A 14,232-nucleotide genomic window follows, 5' to 3' on the forward strand; every position below is an offset into this window, starting at 1 on the left:
GTATCGGCCGATACCCAAAGCCCAGGTATCAGTATCAGTATCGGGAGTGGATCGGTGCATCCCTAGTCCATACGTGTCATAAAGGTACTCTTCTTAATGTGATTCCAATATAAGTGATAAAGGACAAATCACAGTCTTTGTTCAGCATAAAAATACATTACAAACTTACAAAGTCCAAAGTTGAAGACTAAATTTTGTACTAAAAGCCTAAAAGACTAACTTTGGATGAGAGCCCACTCGGACTGCTGAAGCCTAATAATAGCTACGGTTGAATGTCAGGATACATTTTTATACAGAACAAGGACTGGATTTTGTTAACCATATTTTATATTGGAATCACATTACGAAGGGATTACTTCACAGCCAGTGCGAAGAGGAAGAATGCTTACAATGATCATCATCTCTTTTAATGTATATATACCATCGGAGTCTATAACTTAACTTGAAAAATAATAAAACAATAAAATATTTTATTTTTAAAGTATGACCCTTCATTGGTCAACCCCAGTCCTCCAATGCAATCACTTACATAAAAGTTCACTTGCACCTAAAGGTTAAGCGCTATTAATAGGCCACAAGTAAGGAAGAGCCGTTATTGGCATGGCAATAGAAAGTGTATAAATGCCAACCCAATACATGCATGCATGCCTGTTACAGTAAGCGGATAAGGCATGTGGTGATATTGGAGGATTCATGTGGTTATATGGATGTGGATTCTATCAAGGGCTGGATAAGCCACTCTGGGTAACACTTACATAAACATCAGTTATGATGTTAATGAGGTGCTGTGGCTAGAATGCAATACAGACAACCTTTTTCCCCTCTCTCTGTCTCTCTCTCTGTTACTTGTTTGTTTTTTGCTATACTGTATTCAAACACCTGTTCTTTCTATGCTGTACTTTATATTTGTAAGAGAATTTGATTTGTATGGTATGTATAGCCCTATAAAATGTAATGTTTGGAAAAATAAGGACTTGTGCAGTGCAGTTGTGTTTTGTGTATATTTTCAGCACTCTATATTTCATACAATGATTATTGTCAATAAGGCTACACGAGCCCAACATAACTACGAATAAAGAAATAATTTTCACCAATTTGTACAAGACATATTTCGTGTTTAGAAAAGAGCTCTGTAAATAAACAAAGCACAGAGAAGCTCATATTACAACACACAGAGAGGGAGAGCGACTTCATTCTCTGCTCAGGTAGACATTACTCCACTATATCTTTACATAGCAAATAGTTGTTTGCTGCTATATTATTGCTCTGGATATCAAATTTAGCACATTTAACACTAAAAAGGTCATCAATTAATGAATGTTAATTCACAGTAACCTCATACATTAATCCCATTTGCATAGGAAAGCGCATTTCAACCCAGCTGTCTGAATGCAGAACAGAGGGGGGTTTCCGCCAGTGTATTGCAAGCCTGGCGCCCCGCTGGGCCTGAGTTGACTCCCCGACGGGCCTAATCATCGGGGAATTATGTATTTTTAAGATGTTTTTTAAACCAAAATGTGTTATACAGGTAAAAAACTCCATTAAGGAATAGCTCTCTTACGTTTCGGTGTCATCTGTGGTGCATAGTGTTTCAACGCGAGCAGGGCCCAACTCCTGCACGGAGGAGAGACAGATAGCGGTAGAGAGTCAACAACAACCACACTCACCATGTCACTACAAGTGCACCAAAAGCACTGCAAGCAAAAAGCTAATAAGACTAATTTATGAATGTCATACACGCAAAAGATATACAGTCGACGAAAATAATCACTCAACGGAATACAGTTAATTCAAATAACTCCGGTAAAGGCTGCACCGAAGCAACAAACAATGGAGGGCATTTCTAAAAGGGAGAGAGAAATTCCCTCGAGACAGCGACAAGGCCAAAAAGATTACAGACAAGGTTTCAGCTAATGCATAGACCAGTATGCCACTGACAAGTAGAACTACAGCATACGACAATATGGAACACTGTGACAACGGTACATGGTCAAAGCGGTTACACCTTCAACTTTGGACAGCATTTTTATACCTCACAGGGACAGTATGTGAACTCTTGATGTTTTCACTGCCCTTTTCACACATAAAGAGGTGCAAAGATCTTGAGGATAAATGTGGAGAGGGTGCAAGGTAAAGATGCTGCAGGCTATATCAACCGGGGTCAAGAGTTCAGTTATCCCTGGAGTCAATACAAAGTACTTTAAAACTTCCTCAAAACATGAAGGGAATTAACAATATCCTGTTTGTATACAGCTTGCCAACTTTGGTGTTGTGAATTTAAAATGACGCACATACAGCCCAGTGCTTGAAGAATAATTAACCAGACCTTCTTCATCTATTAAAAGCACATTGCAATCCATGTTGAACCCAATGCACTGAGGTGCATCCACACACATGAGAACACACACGCACACATTATATTCATGGACAGACAATGGCCTGGTTTGCACCATAAATCCCCCCCGAGTAAGATATTAATCCCATTCTATCTCATCTTCCATCAAAAGCATAATTCTTCATTTTTCATAATTAAGGTTCCAAAAAATGCAGTCATGAGTATAGTCTAATTTAGTTTTAAGTAACTACTTGCTATTTGAGTAATGTAGAAGATAAAAAGCTGTGCAGTGTCTTTTGATGAATCACTTTTTCCACAGACGAGACATCATATTGTGTAATTATCTTTGGCTTTTATCCAGCCTAAGTGTCTGTGTGTGTATATATATATATATATATATATATATAAATATGTGTGTGTTTGTGTGTGTGTGTGTGTGTGTGTGTGTGTGTACTGTAAGTGGAGTGGTTTGAGGGACGAGCAGAATGTCGCATGAAGTGATTGGTAGTAATCATGAGTGTGTATGTGAGTGGGTGCAATGTTGCAGTTTGGTTGCGTGTGTGCTTTATGTATGTAGCAGGGTGGAGGGGGGTCTGTCGATCTGTACGGTACAGTAAACTATCCAGGTTAATGCCTGTATATTAGGTGTCAGATGCCGCATCACATAAGAAAGAATGAGGGCTGACAGAAGGGACAGGAAACAATATGCTCAGTCTTTCAAAAATTCCGTACAGATGCAATTGGGACTAGACTCAAAAACCTGTTAAAGGTGTTTTTTTTTCCTACTGGAAGTAATTTGTGAATCTGTTTTTTCCACTGACTGGACCAACATGGATGATAAATACATGTCCAAACTGTCACCTACTGTTGATTTTTGGGCAGGGATGTACCTGGTGATAATTGGTAAGTACATTGCTTACTTATTTCATTGCCATATCGTGTCGACTTGTCTCCTAAGATTAATATTTTGAGCTTGCATTGATTTATTTTAGGATTCTGAAAAATTGACACCTTCTATTTCAAATGGCTGTAGGCATGAAGCTAGATCCCATAACTGACTTATGAGAAATAAGCACTTTATTAAGACTTCTTGGTTTGCTTGCCCTCTTTGTTGGAAGTCAAACAACACAGTCAGGATGAATGATGATTTCAGTGTCAAACTCCCTTCAGTCTTTTAAGCTCCTCGTTGTGTGTGTGTACAGTACAATATTGTTAGTTTGATTTGCTTTGCTTCTTGCTCATATAACTTTAAAACACTTGAAAACTTGTTGAAGTCAAGATCTTAAACATGGTCTTCCAGTTGGCAAAGTCTCTCCAATAACCACACCACATTATTGATTTCTTTTCACACCAAACAGTAACACACTGTATAACATTTAAGAGGATATTATTTGATATCAGTTATGTGGCCCCTTTTTAACAGCCTGAAAATGAGATTTTTATCTTTCAGCAGAATGAATATTGGGGAGACACTGGTGTATTTACATGTGCACAAGTGTCCTGGTGGAATAGAGGAAAACTGACTCCAGTAATGCAATAAAGATCGTAAATTCTATTGTCAGTGTTGTTTTTAATTACCAGAGATTAGATGGAGAAGCTAGATCAGTTCGGACAGCCAAACACCAAAATGTGTTAATTGTCAACCGTTTATGTAACTCAGTCGGTACAGAAATGAGTGGCTGAGATGTTGAGGAATCAAGACACACACAGAAACCAGAAAGGATCCGAAACCTGGATCTGTTTTTATCATGTATACAGGGAAATGAATAACCAGGTTTCTCATGTTCCTTGTAAACGCCACATCCCGAATATGATCAAAACCAGGGTACTAATGCGCAATTAAATGCACTCAGTGAAAAATAAGTTACTGTTCTTCTACATGTGAACTACACTCATTATATTTTTTCATGTACTACAGTCATCCAAGATTAGCACCATCTGCATTGATTGTAAGGACTGACTCACTCACCGACAGGTTAGATAACCATTGCTCAGGTAGTGCTGGTAAATATCTCTGTGAAATGTGTGTCTGTGCGTGTGTGTAAATTTATACCTCCGAGGGAAGTTCGGTCACTTCACATCCTCTCCTGCTGGTGTCGCTCTGAATGACTAATGACCCCGTACGCCTGCACTTCGTCGGCTGTGTTGCCATTTCCCCTGGTGTTGTTGTCACGAAGTAAACCAAAATAGGTGATCCAGTTGGTGCCCAGGTACAGCATCAGTCCACAGGCCATTGTGGGGAGATCTGGGGTAAGATAAGGATCAGCTTTCAAAATTTGCATTATCTCAGTTATCTGCAGTTATTGGAGTTGTCTCAACATGCAGTTGAGATAACTGTACCAAAGATACTAAAACCTGCAGAAATCAATATTTTTTTATGTTAAAATTGAATCAGGTGACTCAAATCATACTGTGTAATGTGAAAGAGTGCTCATAGTGCCTTCTTTCAGTGCATTGTTCTGGTTTTACAGTCAGTCTGTAATGACTGGGATAACAAACAACTTTAGAAAAATGAATATACTCACCAACACTGAGTATAGGCAACTCAGTTTTTTCGTACATGGCTTCTTATTGCGTACCACTACATTCTGGTGAACTGCACAGATCTGCCAAAAGAGGAAAAAACATAAGGATCTGAAGAAATTCCATCAACTGATGATCTTCATTAAATTCAGCTGCTGTGTCCTCCCCTGTTGCTAACTTCACTTGACACCTGCAGTGCAAACCACACTGCAAATTACAAAAATGACAATCACTACAGGGTGGTAGACATTTAATTTCATGTACAGTAGTCACACCAGGACGTGTCTCCTAAAATAAAAACCACATGCTGTGCAGCTGATTTAGTTTATGGCACTATGGGAACTCAAGCACTGATACACAGGCAGGTGTAAATGCAATGCTGCTGTGGTAATACCAAAAACAGCAGGTTGACATGTCAATACCACTGAATACTAATTCCATTGATATTTTGACAGACTATTCTCAGATACCAGTAAGAAAGTATAATGTTAAATATGAGAAGGTTACAGGTTTTACTGTACGTTTAGTAACAGTTAGCGCTGCCTATACATCTGGCATTTAAAATACTGGCGTTAAATCATATTTTACCTTCAAGGTGACGTCACTGCGGTCAAGCCAGCTAGCTAATATAACATTACGTCGCGTTACGTTACCTTACTCCATGGGAGGTGTTGTTATCATTTGGGGAAAGCTAGCCAGTTACTGTTAACTTATTACTTCACAGAACAAAAACATGCTAAAAGACAAATGGTGTCCTTGACAGGTATAGGCATCATAGACCCAACTCACTTCTAATCATTCAACATTAATAACAGGGACTACCTGAAACACGGAGTATTTCCTCAGCTCATGTCTGAAGTCAACTAATTAAAAGCAGCTGCTGTTCCCACATGTAGCTATAACTCCCTCTACTGGAGACAAACTGGTCATAACTCCTTCTACTGGAGACAAACTGGTCATAACTCCCTCTACTAGAGACAAACTGGTCATAACTCCCTCTACTGGAGACAAACTGGTCATAACTCCCCCTACTGGAGACAAACTGGTCATAACTCCTTCTACTGGAGACAAACTGGTCATAACTCCCTCTACTAGAGACAAACTGGTCATAACTCCCTCTACTGGAGACAAACTGGTCATAACTCCCTTTACTGGAGACAAACTGGTCATAACTCCCTCTACTGGAGACAAACTGGTCATAACTCCTTCTACTGGAGACAAACTGGTCATAACTCCCTCTACTGGAGACAAACTGGTCATAACTCCTTCTACTGGAGACAAACTGGTCATAACTCCCTCTACTGGAGACAAACTGGTCATAACTCCTTCTACTGGAGACAAACTGGTCATAACTCCCCCTACTGGAGACAAACTGGTCATAACTCCTTCTACTGGAGACAAACTGGTCATAACTACCCCTACTGGAGACAAACTGGTCATAACTCCCTCTACTGGAGACAAACTGGTCATAACTCCCTCTACCGGAGACAAACTGGTCATAACTCCCTCTACCGGAGACAAACTGGTCATAACTCCCTCTACCGGAGACAAACTGGTCATAACTCCCTCTACTGGAGACAAATTGGTCATAACTCCCTCTACCGGAGACAAACTGGTCATAACTCCCTCTATTGGAGACAAACTTCAGTAAAGTTGGAAAGCTATTGACAGATTCAAACTTCCTGGATCAATAACTCATCACCAAAACATTGTTAAAACACAAACAAGGGCTCTTTCTAACCGTAGTAAGGTAGACAACGAGCTACAACCTCATTTTAATCAACACATAACACATAACGTTGGTCTCTATGTGCAGCCGGCTGAGAGAAGAGAGGTCAGGGACCATCTACAAAGTGCAACGCCGAAAAAGAGAAAAATATTCAATAACTTCAGTATTATACAGTGTATTACCACCAAAACTTCACACATCAATGATCTCCTCATAGTTGCACTACAACACTTAGTTTGGAAAAATATGCCTTTGCATAATTTTGGTGAATTTTTTATGGGAAGAATATTCAATAACGTCACTTTTATAAAGTGTAGTGCCGTCAAAATGTTTTAATAAGTGTAATCAGGAAGAGACCATTGACGTCTGAAGTGTGTTTGGTGGTACTACACTGCATTATACTGAAGTTATTGATTATTTTTACCCCATTCAAAATTCTAAAGAATTATACAAAATAATATTTTTTCCAAACTAAATGTTGTAGTACAACCATGAGGATATCATTGATGTGTGAAGTAATTTTGATGGTACTACACTTAACATTACTCAAGATATTGAATATTTTTCCCATTAAAAATTTACCAAAATTATGCAAAAGCCTATTTTTCCAAACTAAGTGTTGTAGTACAACCATGAGGAGATCATTGATGTGTGAAGTAATTTTGGTGGTTAATCTTATGTGTTATGTGTTGATTAAAATTAGGTTGTAGCTCGTTGTCTACCTTACTACGGTTAGAAAGAGCCCTTGTTGGTGTTTTAACAACGTTTTGGTTATGAGTTATTCATCCAGGAAGTTTGAATCTGTCAATATCTTTCCAACTTTACCGAAGTTGGAGACAACTGGTAATAACTCTTACTACGCTGCTGGAAGTAAAACATTATGAAGCATAAAAGCTAATAAAACATAAACACACTGTAAATATCAGGTCATTGGACTGTTACCCAAATACCCAACATTATTTAGTCTGACTTAACACTGATAACAGGCCTACACTATTCCCTCTGTCATATAAGCAGCAATATCCAGCAAAACAAAAATCTGATAAAACCTACTGTAACTACGCTATAGCTATTTAGATAGTGAAGGTTTTGGCTTGGTAAAGAGTTAATCATACTGGAGTTACATTCATCAGGTGATCAGAAATACCTGTGACAAATGAATGCTATTTGCCACTAATTAGTGTCAGCCTGTTATGACCATTTTGCACCCCCAAGAATCAATTAATGCAACTTCAAGGGTTGACTAGAAGCAAACTCAGTCAAAATCCAATTAAAAGGATTTTCTTTAAGTGCTTTGCAGTTTTAGTTTACATCTGTCCTCCAGATGAGTCTATAAATTGTGCAAACTCATGTCTATCTTTGAATTGTGTTCAACACAGACGGCTCTAACAGTTAAAATAACCATTTCCAGAAAGGGTCAATTAAACAAATTCTGAAGTCTTTTATAACTACAGACATTATCATTCCATCCCCATTCATCACACTGTTCAATACCATATAATCCTTCTTCTAGTGTGAAGTCTGTGTGTGTGTCATCCAAGTGTAATGTCAACTATGTCCTCCTCATGACACCAGAGTAGATTAGTTTTACTCTTCACAACAAGATAAGATGCTGTTAGTGATTGATTTTCCTTCCTAATGCATTGGTCCCGACACACAAACACAATATTCCCCTGCCTGAAGAGTTTACACACACTGATGATTCTGTGAAGATCAGTCACCGCATGATTTGCCACATCGTCCTGACAAAGGTTAATGTTTGAAAAAAGGGAGTAATTGTTTGCGTAGTGCGACCTGTGACACATACACATAATCAGTCACACACTGGAGACTTGACCTGAACCCCCAGTGATCCAAATGTCAAAAAAACCTCAAGTGAAGAGGTGTGCAATTAAAATGCAACACACACACACACACACACATACACACACACACACACACACACACACACACACACACACACACACACACAGACACAGTATCTCAACAATGCATTGGAGCTTTCCATCATGGTGCAGGTGGTTCCCATTGACTTTATCACATCATCATATATTAAATTTTTCCTTCATCTTGGTTGTTTTTCAAATGAAATATCTCAAAATGATATAAATATTGAAATATTCCAGTAAAGAAGAGTCACTAATATCATTCAGATTTTTCTTTTTTGAAAAATCAAGCTTTCATTTCACATTCTACAAAAGCACATTGCTTTAGTTTGTAGTCTAACTGAAGGTGGGACCTCATTAACCACAGAAATGTTGGGTGGCATATGACAAATGAATTCACCTATAGAGGAGATTTCACCGCCCATTAATGAAAAGTAAAATATTTAATTAACTGATGTTTTGGAGTAAAGTTCCCCCGCAAGAGACCGTCTGAGCCCGCCCAGGTTGGTATAGCATTGGGTGATGATTGTTGTTTCCAAGATGAGCAACTCAGACAGTGACAAAAGGAGCAACTTAATGAAAAGGGGAAGCAGTGTGCATTTAAGCGAGGAACTCAGGCAGCGGTTGGATGGATGAGATGACGTAGGATGTAGGAGGAGAGAAAAGAGACAGCGGGACTGGAAGTGGTGAATGTGGTTCCGTCTCATTGTCGTTTTCCTTTCACAAGTTCAAAGCAGAACATCTAATGTTCACAGCTGTCAGACAGTTCAAGGTAAATGCTGGAAAGCCCGGATGATAAAGCCCCAGAATCTGAACAAATGATGTCTCCTGTCCGACAGACAGTTCATAATAATAGCATTCACCTTGTCCATTCATTGGAAATCTCACTTCCAATTTATCCTTGCAGATGAGTGCTTTAGCAATCAAATGTCAGTATGTCTGCTTTATTAATTGATTCAGATGTCAGGGTGTTGCTTTGGCTCACAAAGTAACTTTCAATTGTTTGGTATTCTTCCTGTGGAATGTGGCTGACGCAAACAGCAAACAACAATGCACTGTATAGTCTGTAAACAGCTAAAATATTCAGACATGAGAATATTCTCAAGAGCTGGGGTAGGAATAAACATAGAGCTGCAGACTTGTGAACAAAAATTGGAAATTTGAAGCCTTTAGATTATCTGAGTTGACATAAATTATTCAGATACTACTGTACTGTGCAGTAGATCTTCAAGGACTGCAGGAGTAGCTGACAATCATAGGTATCTTTATGTATAAGGGTGTATGTACAGTATTATATGTGGTACTATTTTTTCTCAAGACATTTTTGTGTTAGTTTCTTGTGAGTTCAGATCAGCTATATGACTAAACCATTCAATGCGCTAAATGTCTATTCAGTGTATTTCATCGCAAGGATATGAGTCACCATACACAAGGAACATTTGTGTTGTGTGTTTTTGTGCCCTCTCTTGTGTCTCCTCAGGTGCTGCCCTCCCCCGCTAGGCAGCTGCAGTAATTGGATGTGAACTAAACGGCTGCGCTCAATCTCCCATCAGGGTCGGGCAGTTAAGAGGAGAGGAGAGAGGAGCAGATGGGGCAACTGGGGCCAAACGGCACAGTGTTTGAGACTGTGTGTTTGTGTGGTGGTTGCGTCGGTAGTTGGCGTGTGTGCCGGAGTGGGCAAGTGGTTTCTTCTAGTGAATTAAGAGTGTTTCTGCCGTTTATTTAAATGAGCAGAAAGTAACTACTCTGCAGCAGGCCGCTTTCCTGGCAGATGAGTTTGCGCTCACCCACAAAAGCGTTTTTGATAAACACGATTACTCCCTCCATCGTGACTCTAAGCAGAGCACTGATGACACACGTGTTATGCATGCCAGTGTACCATCGAGCTCTAGGGTTGAAAAGCTGTGTTTCTTCCGTCACAAGCCTGGTCACATTGTCGCTGACTGTCTGACCCTGTAACGGAAGCAGCAGGGTTCAGCTTTGTGATGGAATAATTGATACACAAGTTATCTTTGGAAGGAAGAGGTCCGGAGCTGATGATGTCTTACAAAAGAAGGTTTATTGAAGCTTGATCAAGGAGAATTGACAGGTCTCCACAATAGATGCTCTCTGCGTGAAGGCCTCCCAACTCTGTCCTTCCTCCCTGGTGCTCAGTGTCTTACCCCTTATCATGTTTTGACTTACTCCGTTCCTCTGGCATCTCTGACCTTGGTTGCCCTAGCGACTGGCTCTACGGTCTCCACTACAGGCACAGCTGTACAGATAACGGACTCCAACCCAATAATGTCAACAGAGGGACACTCTGACAAACACTCTGACCTTTCTACCATCAAGAGAGGAATTGATGGAAAATTCCATCACAAGCTTCACCACAGCCAAAGGGTTCAATTTGAACTGTGTCTCGCGGTTCATTCCGCTCTCAGAAAGGGCTTGATGAGTGTTTCAAACCATTCATCTCCACTGCATCTGTGTGTCCTTAACAGGAAAGTCTGAGGACCAGCGTCCTGTCACGGTGCTGCGTGAAACTGGCGGCTCGCAATCTTTCATTCTTTCCAGTGTGCTGCCTTTTGAGTGTAAAGATTGCTTGTGATGAGAGCGCCGTTGTAAGGGGTATTGAGATGGGATTTGTGCCCGCACCTCTTCACCGTATTCATGTGCAATCTAACCTGATCACTGGTTTCTTTCCGGTGGCTGTTCATTCCTGTTTTCCGGTGAATGGTGTTGATTTTGTAATGTGGAATGACCTAGCTGGAGGTAAAGTCCATCCTGCTTCTAATGCTAGTGATTTTCTGCCTGACGTGTCTACTCCTTTATGTGTTTCTGCCCTCCATGAGGTAAGTTTAACCTCTGTTGGTGAGAGGGTGAACTGCACTCTAAGAGAGTGTGAGGGTGTGGTAGTGTCAGTGACTTCTCCTGAGGTGTTCCCTCCGCTAACTGGTGAGGTATCTGCCGGCGTCCCGAAAGGTGGTCCGTCCTCTTCCAAATGTTTGTGGTTCGGTCTTCTGGGTGTCGCTGTGACCTGTGACCTTATCCTCTGGTGTCTTATAATGGTTGGCAGTGCCTCCTGGTGGTGAGCGGTGAGTTGCTGTTGAATGTGTTATGGTTTGCTCCTCTAACCAAACTGCTGAGTTTGGTCTTATGGGAGGAGGCGTTACGTGCCGTGTTGTGTGTTTTTGTGCCCTCTCTTGTGTCTCCTCAGGTGCCGCCCTCCCCCGCTGGGCAGCTGCAGTAATTGGATGTACGCGGCTGCGCTCAATCACCCATCAGGGCCGGGAGGATAAGAGGAGAGGAGAGAGGAGCAGACGGGGCCAGTGGGCCAAACGGCACAGTGTTTGAGACTGTGTGTGTGGTGGTTGCGTCGGTGGTTGGCGTGTGTGCCGGAGTCGGCAGTGGTTTCCTCTAGTGAATTAAGAGTGTTTATTGTTGTAGTTCTGAGCTGTAACTTTCAGTTGCGCTTTCTGTTATAGAAAGTAGTTTTAAGTTGGACTTTTTACATTTTTCATTTATTGTTAAATAAATTATATTATTTTTGGTTTACACACATCCATTGCCCGTCTCTCTTTCCTGGGTACATTTTATTGTTACTTCCTCCATCCCCTGGACCATAAACGGGGGAACATAACGATACTCTTCACCAGTGGCGGAATGGTATTAATACCGAAAATATTACATGGGCACCAGCTGCAGGCAGTGGGGCACCAGCGTGCAGAAAGTACCCAAAAGGGCACTTCATCACAGTTTCTCCACTGGAAGGACACCTTAGAGGGCATTTCATCATGTTTTCTCCACTTGAAGGACAACCTAGAGGGCACTTCATCATGTTTTTTCCACTGGAAGGACACCCTAGATGGCACTGCTTCACTTTTTCTATACTAGAAGGGCACCCTAGAGGGCACTTCATCACGTTTCTCCATTTGAAGGGCACCCTAGAGGGCACTTCATCACGTTTTCTCTACTGGAAGGACACCCTACAGGGCACTTCATCATGTTTTCTCCACTTGAAGGGCACCCAGGAGGGCACTTCATCAAATTTTCTCTACTAAAAGGGCACCCTTGGGCATTTCATCACGTTTTCTCCAATGGAAGGGCACCCCTTGAGGGCAGTTTTTCTCTCGTGGAAGGGCAGCCTACAGCACTTCATCACATTTCTCCACTTGAAGGGCAGTCTAGAGGGCACTTCATATTATTTCTATGCTGGAAGGGCACCCTAGAGGGCACTTCATCACATTTTTTCCACTTGAAGGGCACCCTAGAGGGCACTTCATCACATTTTCTCCACTTGAAGGGCACCATAGAGGGCTCCACCAGTGCTCCTCACTTTCAGCAATTACTATGAAGGTCTGCTCAAAGTACTTACTTATGTACGCAATTGTCCAAAAATCTGCAAATAGAAAAGTATGCACTGATGTCTTGTTTTATGATAATGATGACAGAAAGTTCATGAATAACGTATGAATGCAGAGCTCTTGTTTCAAGGTTACTCTGGGAAAGAAAAATCCATTAGGACTAGGGACAAAAACCTGACATGCTTTTTCACAGATTAAAAGGACTGTCTAAAAAATGAACACGTCAGCACAATGTTTGATGTCAATCAAATTTCCATAGGTTTATGTAAGAAAGAGGGATTATGAAAAATAGGTTGAACCCAAAACACATCAACCAATCTCTCTAATGGAGTAGGCATTATATATTAGCAATCACTTTGTAATTAATAGTCAATTCTATTTTTAGAATTGCATTGTAAAAGAAATAATGTTTAATAGTCTATGTAATCTGTCATATATTATTGTTAGACACGGTTCACTATAAATTTGTGGAACCCAGGAATTCCCCTTAATTAATATTACACATTATCAGCACATGATTAAAAAAATTATAACAAAAGCGAGTACAGGAAAATTCCAAATCCTTTCGATTTTTGTCCATTGTTGTTCCCGTATATATTCATCATGACATCACAAAGAAGGCACTTTAATCCCATGCATCATCCCTGGTCTATATACAAGAGAAATACTGCATAATGAGGCTAGAACAATTTCTAATAAACTGAACATCAGTTTATCATATTCAGAATGTGATTTATGCTGCAATTATGGTCTCACTTATGGTCAAATATGCATGACAAATGCATATAAAATAGATGAGATTAATCTTTATTAATCTCCGTAGGGAAATTCGTGAAATTCATTCATTCATTCATCATACATGTGAGCTCTCACCCAAAGGAATCATTTGACATTTTGGGATATACACTTATTAACATTAATGCCAGAGTTGAATGTTGAAGATTGATACCAGTCTCATATCTGTAAATGTAGATGTGAAGCTACAGCCAGTTACAGCTTAACACAAGGACTGAAAACATGGGGAAACGGCTACCCTGGCTCTAACTAAGGTTACTACCAGCATCCCTAAAGCTCACTAATTAACACAGTATATCTTGTTTGTTTGTTACTGGGTCCAACCAAGAAATAGTCGGGTACAAAAGCTTCCTGTCAAATCACAATTGTAGGTTTTACGCTTCAGTTTTTGTATATTTAAACAGATTAATGTGTTTTTTAGAAAGTTTTGGTGCTGGTAGGCAGATGTGGTTGTTTACTGATTTACTTTACATTTAACGTATGAGAGTTGTATCGATCTTCCAACAACATATTTCCTAAAATGTCTAACTATTCCTTTGATTGTGTTGTTATAATATCAGAATTTCTCTAATAATAGGTACATATAGTGAAGTAGTTATGCAATGTGTCAGTTGTAGC

General features: G+C 40.2%; 1 long non-coding RNA gene across 1 annotated transcript; it reads right to left on the reverse strand.

The window, feature by feature from the left end:
- Positions 1-390: 390 nt before the first annotated feature.
- On the reverse strand, positions 391-4,944 carry LOC141756128 (uncharacterized). The gene is made up of 4 exons (XR_012591404.1): positions 4,861-4,944; positions 4,389-4,580; positions 1,562-1,614; positions 391-1,130 (listed from the first exon to the last, which is right to left on the reverse strand). It is a non-coding gene; the product is annotated as an uncharacterized LOC141756128 (long non-coding RNA).
- Positions 4,945-14,232: the final 9,288 nt, after the last annotated feature.

This window comes from Sebastes fasciatus, chromosome 18 (genome assembly GCF_043250625.1).
Source record: "Sebastes fasciatus isolate fSebFas1 chromosome 18, fSebFas1.pri, whole genome shotgun sequence".
In the NCBI taxonomy this organism is placed as follows: Eukaryota; Metazoa; Chordata; class Actinopteri; order Perciformes; family Sebastidae; genus Sebastes; species Sebastes fasciatus.